The sequence below is a fragment of the Ursus arctos genome, unplaced genomic scaffold, assembly GCF_023065955.2.
Source record: "Ursus arctos isolate Adak ecotype North America unplaced genomic scaffold, UrsArc2.0 scaffold_15, whole genome shotgun sequence".
In the NCBI taxonomy this organism is placed as follows: Eukaryota; Metazoa; Chordata; class Mammalia; order Carnivora; family Ursidae; genus Ursus; species Ursus arctos.
The window spans coordinates 11,116,975-11,128,617 of NW_026622819.1; positions in this window are offsets into that span (position 1 = coordinate 11,116,975).

An 11,643-nucleotide genomic window follows, 5' to 3' on the forward strand; every position below is an offset into this window, starting at 1 on the left:
GAAGAGGTCCCTGTTATTTAAATTGCCTTGACACTGTATATTTTAGTTTGGGCCTTTAGGGATGGCTTCAGATCATCAAAAACAAATGAAACGATCTATCAAAGAAACAGCTGCTTTCTGGCATTTGGATGACCTTACTAATTTTTTTTTTTTTTTTTAAAGTAAGCTCTAGGCCCAATATGGGGCCCGAATTCACGGCCCCAAGATCAGGAACACGCCGCTCCACTGACTGAACCAGCCAGGCGCCCCACTAATAATTTTTAATATCGAAGTGTTAAGGCACTTTTTTAGCCAAATTGAAAAGACCATGTGTCCAAGTGTCATTTCAAATTTTCCACAAGAGAATGTTAGAGATGTTTATGGAAAAAAGAAATGGTGGTTAAGAAAAATATTCCAACACTTGGACATAAGAAAGAAAGAAGCTTGAGTGACTTTTTGGCCCCATGTTGGAGCATTGTTTAATAACTGATCGTCTCAAGGATTATTTAATTTCCAGGGGAATGCATCTCTGCTTGAATTATTATTTACCACTGATTATAGGACAGACTCTTAAGGTACAGGTTAACTTATAGGTTTCCGTCCAGTAAGAATGAAAATACTTCTGTCTGGGAGAAAAGATCATCACAAAAGCTACCACTTTATTGTCACATAGGACATTAACCAATGTTGTATCTAACTTTGCATTCTTAATTCGGCATTCTTCCTCTGATGACATTCAATATTCAAATTATTTCCCACAATTTTCTAAACTGGCTCTATGTGTCATTATTAAGGTAAATAAATCTTTGACACATGCTGTCTTATATTTATATAAGAATCACACTTCGAGTTTTTTTCATCATACATTGATATGATACAATGCAAAATATTCCTGCTGACATCAGCTGCCTCAAAAACCAGATGGTCAAGAGAGTGGGCAGGTAGGCACATAACTTTTCAGAAGGATTTCTAAAGCTCCTGAAAGTCTATCAGAAAATTGCTCAAGAATGCTAATTATTTCCCAGAAGGAGTCATAAATTATGTCTGTAAAAATTGTCTGTAACAGATCTTGTTTGGGACAGTTTTCTTTCTCAGTTGCCATTTTGAATTTGGAAAATGCTATGTATACCATCTACCATCAACTGACAAAAATAACCGTAGAATTACACTCTTTCATAGGATTATACTGGGGGAAGAATATCAGGAAGCGTATATGCTAATGAATTCCTAGAATTGGGCACTTAAAAATTTCTCCTGCCAAGCAAGCAGAGACTTTGTCATGTGCCTCTGACATGCTTCATTGTCTTTATTATCCTTTCTGAAAACTCAAGCCAAACTTTCAAAATGCCTTATCTTTGTCAAGCTGCTTTGATGAAGAGTAGAGAAAGCCCACACGGATGGGCTTAAGCAGGGAGGATGAGGGACAGGGAGGCTATGGGAGTATCTTAGGAACCCAGGGCAGGAGATGCAGCTTGAAAGCAGGATGTGAGCAGGCAGTGAGCAACTCTGTGTCTCTACAGTGCAACCTGCTGGCTCCCTAGCTTCTACCTCTCTCTAAATGGCTCTCCCTACAGGGCTTTGCCTCTCTGTGCATACAGCAGGTTGCTGCCCCATGATGCCCCGGGTTGTAGGTCCTTCGTTCACGCACTCAGCAGACTGAAAAGCTTGTCTTAACCCCAATTCCTGGAGAGAGGACCTTAGCTCCAACATGCACCATGGTCCAGTCAGCTCTGGCCAGTGGATCCGACAAGACCCAGGGACCCATCCCCACTGGAGGGAGGACAGGCACAGAACAGGAAGACACCCAGTAGGTGTCTACTACCATCCAAGAAGGACCACATCAAGGATGCGAAATCTTTCTTCTCACTCTGTCAGACGCCATCTCACGCCAAAACATTCCCTCTCTCTCTTCATCCATGCATTCGTTTATTCATCAGGCATGTAGCAAGCCCGGGCCATGTGCCAGGGGCTGTACTCAGGGGGGAAAAAAGATGAATAAGAAAGAATCCCTGCCCTTTCTCACTGTTGGTAAGGGGGCGTTTGTAAAGTCCACTGAATTCCTTGACCAAAAAAGACATTTTTAATTCAAGGAATGTCCGTTCTCCTTGACGGCCCAACACCCTAAAACTTCAGATTTCCCTCAGACTTGTTCTTTATTTGCTCCGTCAAGCCTGTGTATGGCCCTGCAGACAGCCACCAAGAAAGCAGCCAGCATCTTCTATACCCCAGTGCTCTTCAATTAAGATAATCAAGGTCAATCTGGACAGAAAAATGTTTTTTTTAAGTAATGTAATTACAAAGTTGGACTTTAAGAGACTTAAGCAGTAAATAAAGACTTAAATAAAATTAATATTTTTACTTTAATGTAATTTAAATGAATTTAAATGAATCTCATTTCAGGCCACTCGTCATTAGGACTGTTGAAATAATCACCATTCTGTCTCTTGGGTTTTGCTCACCAGGACAAGAATGTGATAAGATCTTGGGGAAACACTGCTTCTTCTGAAATGACCCTAGAAATCCAATGTGTTTAGGTAAACTTGGGGCTAGACCCCAACCTCAAGACTATAGACATGCAAAGTCTCATGACTCAGATTCCACAAGCCGGACCTTTGGGGTAATGTAAACAAAGGCTGGGCGCCAGCTTGTCTTTTCATTGTTTGTAAAGAAGGCATTTGCTGAGTAAATAAATGGTGTATACAGAATTTATCTGAGGGGGAAAAATTAGCCTGTTAAATCCTTCTGTAATTATGGTTTTCAAGTATTTGTAAGTACCACAGAGAACTATGTATTCATAAATCATTGATACATTAATTGGAAAGCATTTTTATACATTCATCAGATCTGATTCCCTCAAGACTCCTGCTAGGCATGCTTTTGCTCTCCTGGGCCTAACTGCTGTGTGTATTTAAAAGTAATAAACACTTTACCTCTTTTTTTTTTTTAACATGCCGAAGTTCATTCATTCGTCTGACTTAGCGAAAAATACAGATGTGTGCGGTTTTGTGTTTGTAAATACTTGGAAATTCCTCTCGGTTTTCCATAAATTGTCCTTCTCTCTCCACAGTCATTTGGCAGGAGTGAGGATGGGGTACCCAGCTGACCAGGACAGGGCCAGGAGCTAGGGTGAGGTGCTTGCTCTAGGCACCCAGGGACACCCGAATCGGGGGAGGGGGGCGGCTGTTAGAACACGAAAGTGCAGAAAAGCTGACATCCAAAAAGCCGCAGAGGGAAAGTTCAAGTTAGTCCTAAGGAATTCTGGATCCAGACCGAGAATTTCCAGAAAGATGAGGGCCCTTGGAGTAGAACAGGGAAGGGCATTGAGTTGGAGAAGGCTCTGGGAGAAACTCTTCTGGAATGCCCAAGGCTGTCACAGCTAGTTTTGGGGAGCACTCAGGGAGCCCTTGGCCACTTCTTTAAAAGATAGCTCAAAAGCAATGTAAATGAATGAGTGTTCTAAGAGAAATTTTTTAAGTGACAGAATCACCCCACCCCACCCCCCAAAAAAGGAATGAATTCGTTCCCTCTTGTGAACTCCTACCTTACCTCTAGGGCAGGTGTGAGAAGGTGAAATTCAAACAACCAAGACCTCCTTTGGGCTTCTAGGAGCTTCGTCATGCAGATGACGTTCCATTCAAGCAGCCGAAGATAAGCAGATCAGGTCAACAGTAGGTAATATATTCAGATCCAGTCCAGTTTCACCCTTAACCACATCTTTGTAGTGTTTGAAGATGGTCAGCTAAAGTTTTCTCCTTCTTTTAAAAAATTTATTCATATTTTTTTTGGTTTTTTTTCCTTGGTGTTATAAATCAATATAGCTCCCTTTAAAATTTCTTTTAAAAATAAGTTATTTTTTTAAAGATTTTATTTATTTATTTGACAGAGAGACAGACAGCCAGCGAGAGAGGGAACACAGCAGGGGGAGTGGGAGAGGAAGAAGCAGGCTCATAGCAGAGGAGCCTGATGTGGGGCTCGATCCCATAACGCCGGGATCACGCCCTGAGCCTAAGGCAGACGCTTAACGACTGCGCTACCCAGGCGCCCCTTAAAAATAAGTTATTGAATGAAACCAGTATTGGGGAAAATTCACTGCCAAACCATGAGCATACCATGCTCTTGTAAGTCTTCATTCTTCCAAAACGTTCATTTGTTTTCCTTTAAATCATTGCCGAGGTGCTTGTGTTTATTCCACGATGTGAATATTGATTAGTGAGGGTCAAAACCCTGGGAGAATTGTAGACCTGGTTTGAGTTAAATAAAGGACCCTCCATTTTTATTTTTTAATTTCTTTTTAAGTAGCCTCCGTGCCCAACGTGGGGCTCGAGTTCAGGACCCCAAGATCAAGAGTTACATGCTGTACCGAGTAAGCGAGCCAAGTGCCCCAAGGATCTTCCATTCTTAGATTCATGATAGAAGCACAATGATTATATCACTCTTTTTAAAACTAGCTTTTCGTAAATGGATTTTAAAGGAATTTTTGGTTCTAAGAAACATGTTGCCCACCAATAACAATTCCATTAATACCAAATGGCACGTGTCCCTTAACTTGTAGCAAGACCTATTTCCCCAATTCCACAGGCTGAAGGGACTAGAATGTGTATACTGGGCTCTCAATGTACCAGAACATCATTTCAGTTTGCTTAAAAGGCTGCATCACAGTAGGGGATGTGAAGAAGAGGGTTAATGTTCAAGCTACTTTGATATTGCATATTTTAAGAAGATGTGATTTAAAATCCTGAGACGCACAGATGGTTGATCAAGTGTAAGAATTGTGATGGATGAAAGATCACATACGAGTGCTCAGCCCAATTACAAACATCAAATACTATTTGGATTAGCATTCACTATATTGTCGTTTGGTGGGGTTTTATTGTTGTTGTTGCAACAAGAAGCTAATGGCTGATGACATTGCAATTCAACAATACATCACTCTATTTTGTGAAAGACTCATCCTCTCCACTTTCTTTGCTCCTTTTGGCAGAATTTACTAGTATATAGAGGGAGAGAAGTTCAGTGCTCAGTGGGGAGCCTGCTTCTCACTCTCCTTTCTGATGTGCTGTCTCTCACACTCTGCCTCTCTCTCTCTCTCAAATAAATAAATAAAATCTTTTTAAAAAAATTGTATATAGAGGGAGAGAAGTTCAGTAGCACCTCCTCACCCATTCTAGAGGATCTTTCCAGGACCCTTTGTGATATCGTGGTTTATAATAAGAAATACATTTTTGATCTTCTTTCCTAAAACTCTTAAAATTTCCTGAGATGAGAAGGAAATTTTGTTGTGTTCATGCAATGACTTTTGGGAAGCACCTAAGGATGGGTGCTGGTGGCCAGGAGAACCAGCCAGCTGATTAGAGGGTTGAAACTTTCAATCCCACCCCCTTGACCTCCAGGGAGGAGAGAGGGGCTAGAGATTGAATGCTGTCACCAGTGGCCAATGATTTAATCAATCACATTCATGCAATGAAGCCTCCATAAAAACCCAAAAGGACAGATGTGGAGGCCTTCCAGCTTGGAGAACGGGAGATGCAGAGAGAATGGCAATTATTCTATGCAAGTCTTCCATCTGACTGTTCCTGAGTTATATTCTTTTATAATAACCTGGTGATCTAGTACGTAAAACGTTTCTCCTAGTTCTGTAAGCCATTCCAGCAAATTAATCAAATCCAAGGAGGGGGTCATTGGAACCTCTGAACTACAGCCAGCCGGTTGGTCAGAAGCACAAGCAACAACCTGTACTTGTAATCAGCATCAGAAGAAAAAGAAGGTGAAGGACGCAAGTCTTGTGGGACTGAGCCCTTTAACCTGTGGGATCTCACGCTACCTCCAGGGAGATAGTCAGAATTGGGCTGAGTTGCAGGACACTGAGCTGATGTGTGAGAATTGCTTGGTGTGGGGAAAAAACCCATACATTGGAGTTAAAGTCAGAATCTGCAGTCCCTTCCACATTTCAGGTCTGACAATATGGTGATGAGTCAACTGTTAGAGCCAGAGCCAGCCGTTTGCAGTTGGGTTGCCTGGTACCACCTCTCCTTTCTATACATTCCACCTCTTTTCTGTGTCTTGCCTGTTACACTCCCAGCCTATGGATATGCCCCGCCTGTAGGTTCAGCCCTTTCCAAACCTTGAAATCACTAGAAAAACCACAAGGAGTCCCAGACCAAAACTTTGCCTTGGCCCTGCTCAGGCTCGACTCTTGTTCTAGACACTGGGTTTTTTCTCTGTTCCAATGAATGCCTTATCTTATTTGTTTGCTTAATTAATTAATTTTTTTTAAGTAAGCTCTACTCCCCACCTGGTATTTGAACTCATAACCCCAAGATCAAGAGTTGCATGCTTTACTGACTGAGCCAGCTTGGTGTCCCTGCCTTATCTTGTTTTGTTCAGGCCCTGCCCCAGTAAGACCAGGATCTTCTCTCGTTCCTCGAGGCACTTCAGGACCTGGGTGTGACATGTCTGCACAGGAGAACGTTGGAACTGCACATCAGTCCATGTGTATGTTTGTGAGCCTATGAATGCGGTAAAGGAATTTACCATCAAAATCCTTGCTTGTTTCCCAGTTCCTAGGAGATGTCTTTCAAAAGAGAGTATTAATCTATCTTAACGTCTGCGCAGAATAATGTCTGTGAGTCCCTGGCTCTCTTTGATATAGTTCAGCATTTTTAGACATGTATGACACAGACTCGAAACCCACAGTCAAATAATAAATATAAAAGAGTGAAACTCTTAAATAATACGAGTACATCTGTGCAAGGTATAGGGATCATGGAAAGTAATAAGAACATTTGCAAACGGTAAGTTAGTTCTGAACACATCTATGTCACTGGAGGTAAAGTTGTTTGAACACGTGTATCTGTTGGGTGGGGGACTGTAAATTAGTGTAGGTGGGTGAGCAGTACACGGCGTGTATACCTAAGTCTGTGTGTCTAATTTTCTCCAACTCAATTTATTCCTACAATGACCTAAAATCACATGGCATTAAATAACTATGGAATAAATAAATAAACACAAAAACAAACAAGTTATTCTTTGATGATCCAGGCACGGAGATTTTGCTTCCCAGTGCCATCTAAAGGTAAACGTAAACTACCTCGCCTGAAGCAAAATTAGGGGAATCCTTTCATTCTCTGCCTTGTGCAGATCTCCCCATCCTTTGGACTCACATACCCATCATATTTTTTCAGCTTCTGGGTTCCTATGTGTCATCACTATTTCTGAGCTTCGAACCCCCTTAGGGCTTAGGACTCTCCTTTGGCCACTTTCTTGTGACCTTGACAAGACTGCAAAATCATGGAGAACATGATCTTTTGTCCCCCATGCTTTATGCATTGGAGTCTCTTCAAAAACATGGGTAGGAGGGGGAAGACAAAGAGACAGAGGGAACGCATGAAAAGATGCTCAGTATCATTCATTATTAGTGAAATGCTAATCAAAACCACAGTGATATAACACTTCACACCAAAATGGCTAAAATAAAAAAGACAGACAATAGTAAGTGTTGGTAGGAATGTGGAGAAATAAGAAGCCTCATTCATTGCACTCGTGGGAATATCAAATGGTACAGCTGCTTTGGTAGACAGTCTGGTAGTTCCCCCAAACCCAGCTTTTCTACTCTTTTTTTTGTTGGGGGTGGGGAGGCAGAGGGAGAGAGAATCTTAAGCAGGCTCCACACCCAGCAAAGAGCCCAACACGGGGCTCGATCTCATAACTCTGAGGTCATGACCTGAGCCAAAATCAAGAGTTAGACCCTTAACCAACTGACCCACCCAGGCACCCCCAGCTATTCTACTCTTAAGTATAGACCTAAGAGAATGAAAACATATGTTCAAACAAAACTTGGACACAAATGTTCATAATAGCCAAATGTGGCTGAATAATATTTTGTTGTACAGAAATGTGACATCATCCAGCCAACTGATGAATGAATAAACAAAATGTGGGATGTTCATAGAATGAACTATTATTTGGTGATAAAAAGGAATGAAGCATCGATACGCACTGGACCATGGATGAATCCTGAAAATATAATGCTAAATGCAGGAAGCCAGTCACAGACGACCACATGTTGTGTGATTCCATTTAGGTGAAATGTCCAGAATAGGCAAATCCAGAGACAGAAAGGGGACTAGTGGCTGCCTTGGGCTGGGGAGGAGGCCAAGGGGAATGGAGAATGACTCCTAATGCAAAGAGGGTTCTATTTGGAGTGTTGAAAATATTCTACAGTTAGATTGTGATGACGGCTGCACGGTGTTGCGAATACGCTCAAAATCATTGAAATGTATACTTTACATGGGTGAATTCCATGGGATATGGGAAACACAAGTATCAATAAAGCTGTAATAAAGAGAGAGAAGGAAATGCTTCATGTGCTTTAAGGTCAAATTAGTTAGACACGTTCTTGAATATAAATACTAACATTATGAATAACACCTCCAGTAGAAATAAGCCTCACAAGAACAACATTTTCTTTTTTTTTTTTTAAGACTTTTTTATTTATTCGAGAGAGAGAGAGAGGGAGCGCCAGCAAGTGGGGGGGAGGAGCAGAGTGAGAGGTAGACTCCGCACTGAGCTCAGAACCTGATGCGGGGCTCGATCTCACAACACTGAGATCATGACCTAAGCCAAATCAAGAGTCAGATGCTTCACCAACTGAGCCACCCAGGTGCCCCAAAGCCGCATTTTCTAATGGCAACAGATTTCCTTGTTCGGTCCATTCTGGGAATTAGAATCTTGAATTTGTTAGATAGGAGAGAGCCACCCAGTTCAGAAAATTATCCATAACAATACCTATGGTTTTGGTAAGAATGACTAAACTCACACCATGGAATGAAAACTAAATGTAGTTTACAATATAGTTGACTTAAGCATAATTATACACCCCAAACGATAATGATATAGAGTAGGAGGAAATCAACTCAGAGTTAGTAATTTCTGACTTTCCCCCACTAGGAACTATGCGAGGGGTAAGAAAATGGTTTCTGTGTCGGTCTAGCCAGACTCTTCATGATCCCAATTCATGCTGGTTCTAGTGGGTGTTTCTGTACATCCCATAACATTCCCATCTTGGTCTGGTCAGTCCTCAGATGTCACTTTCATGTTGTAGAGCCTCTATTATTTGCAGATACCTCTCATTTGCTGTTCTGACTTTATTTATCCTCTAGGACTTGATCAGCAGCATGCCTAAAACAATGTGAACCCCCAAAGGACCTACTGATAATGTCTTACTGACCCTGAAATGGCTTTAGTTTCTCTGTGGGTTCATGTTCTGCCTTCTTACTGGACCCTCAGCGAGGCACAGCGCTCCTGCCTTCTACCCCACGCTAAAGCCTGTAACATTCCTTCACTTTGGGCAGGAAGGGTGGATTAGCTCACCTTGCCTCAAAATCAGCGCTTGTGATCTTTTTTTGGATATCCCTGAAAAGACACTAACATGGAGGTTGACCCAGGATGATGCTTGGGGTGCCCTGGCACCTGGGATGAGGGGACAATGGGCTGCCTTTTCTTCCTTTTTCTCCTTCCTCACACCCTGTTCCTCCCTGCTGACATTCTTCCTGGAGTTTTGGTTCTCCAGAACCACCATGGTCCCAAGCCTCCCAGACAATAAAGTCCTAAGTAGGAAGTTCACATCCTGAGTTTTGCCACAAGTCTTTGGGACGGGAGCAGAGCGCCGGACGCAATTGGATTAGTCAGAAGGAAAGGAAAGGAGAGCAGAGTCAGAGGCTCTATTGGGCTGTGATATCAGACACCAGCCAGAGCACAGGCAGAGGGAAGAGTTGGGGTCAGGATGACATATTCTGCTTTGCGACTGCCCAACTGCTGATGGCGAAAATCCCGACAAGCTGCGTGGTCCCACGACAGAGGCACGTTTTCCATCTCACAGCTGGGCTCTGAATGCTTCTTGACAATCATTTTCCTAATCACGACATGATTTCCTTTCCATTCCTCTCTGCAGCTGTTACAAACCTTCACTTCTCTCAGCTCCCCAGCTCCATCCCAACCCCCATCCCTCCCCACAGTGGCTCTCACCTTCAGTGACAAACAGGCCTATGGGCTGCAAACTCCACCAGCATCCCTTCCTTCAGCTCCCAGATCCCTTCCTCTGCTCTGTCTTGGGTCACCCTTTCACCTGCTGGACTCTCTCAGGGAAGAATCCTGAACGTCACTGGGCCTCAGCCCTCCACCCCTTATAGAATAAATAGGTTATTGCAGAGAAGAAGATTCGAATCCTGGGACTGCCTCTTACCAGCTTTATAGCCTTGAGCAAGGGTGAACCCCTCTGTGCTGCAGTTTGATCATCTATAACGTGGGCTGGTAAGAGTACCTACCTTTAATTTATCTGGGTAAAGGATTTAAGACAGAGTTGGCACATAAGCCCTCTGTAAGTGTTCACTATTATTATCATTGTGTATTAATATTAATGTGCATTGTTTTGTATATTAATTGTAGTAAGTACGAATGTGTGTTAATGTCATAATAGCTCATTATCATTTGTGAATCTTCAAAATGGGAATGGCACATAGCTGCTGCCCAAATTCTATTATCTGAAGAGCACGTGCTCACAGCTCCCTAGAGCAGTATTCTCTTGCACACCTGCCCTGAAATCCATGTCTTCTCTATCCCTTGCTCTTCACCACCAAACTCCTTCCAAAGTGATCTGTAGGCCAGCCCCTTCCTCCTACCTTATGATCTCTCTTTGCCCCATAATCTGCCCCCTCCCCACCCCTCGTGCTTCAATGAAGGATATGTTTCTTGGAGGAGCTTCTAAAGGGCAAACTCATGGACCTTGCCTTGGTTCTCTTCCTACTTGACCCCACAGACTTGGCTACATTCATTATTGCCTCCCTAAAACTCCCTTCTACCTTGACCCGTGGGGCATTATTCTCCTCCCCACCCTTCTAAGCATGCTGCTCCCTCACCAGCTTCATTATTTCAGCCAACCCTAAAGCAGGTGCTTCTCTATACCTGGTCACCAGCCTCATTCTCTGCTCTTCCTCTATGGGTCCAGTGGCCTTCCAGACTATTGTCTTGGTCTAGTCGATGTCTATTGCCCCATCTTCAATCATAAAAGTGTCTCATGCTTGGACTTCAAATGCCACAACCAATCTACAAGGGATTTCCCTCACCTTTACAGCATCAGCTGTCATCTCTAAATATAATTATGCCTGAGGACAATCCACATCAGCTCCCCCTCTATTCACAGGGGATTGACATTTTTTTTCATCTTATGTAAGGAGCTGTGCAAATGTGGTGCCCTTGTCCTACTTCCAGCCAAATTGCTGCCCCTCCTTTATAGGTATACTGGACCTGCCACCGAATGCAAAAGACTCCCAGTCTATACACCCACCCCTTACCTCTACTTTCAGCCTCAGGCATAACATTTCCAAGTTCCTGACAGCCAGTGCCCATCAATATTCCCCAAACACCTACAATCCAGCAAGTACAAAACCGAAATTCCGATCATTTCTCTAACTTGATCCTCTCCTAGTTCCTGTATCTGTTGGCAGCTTACGCCAGCAATATCATGGTGCCCGCTCTACGTATGCCGCCACCGAAGGGAGATGGCCACACTCGCCCCCCTGCTAATGAGGTAACAGGGATCATTTGGACTGGAGGATTCTATATAATTCACCACACTGATCACACCAGGGAGGTGGCTGCCTAATCTAA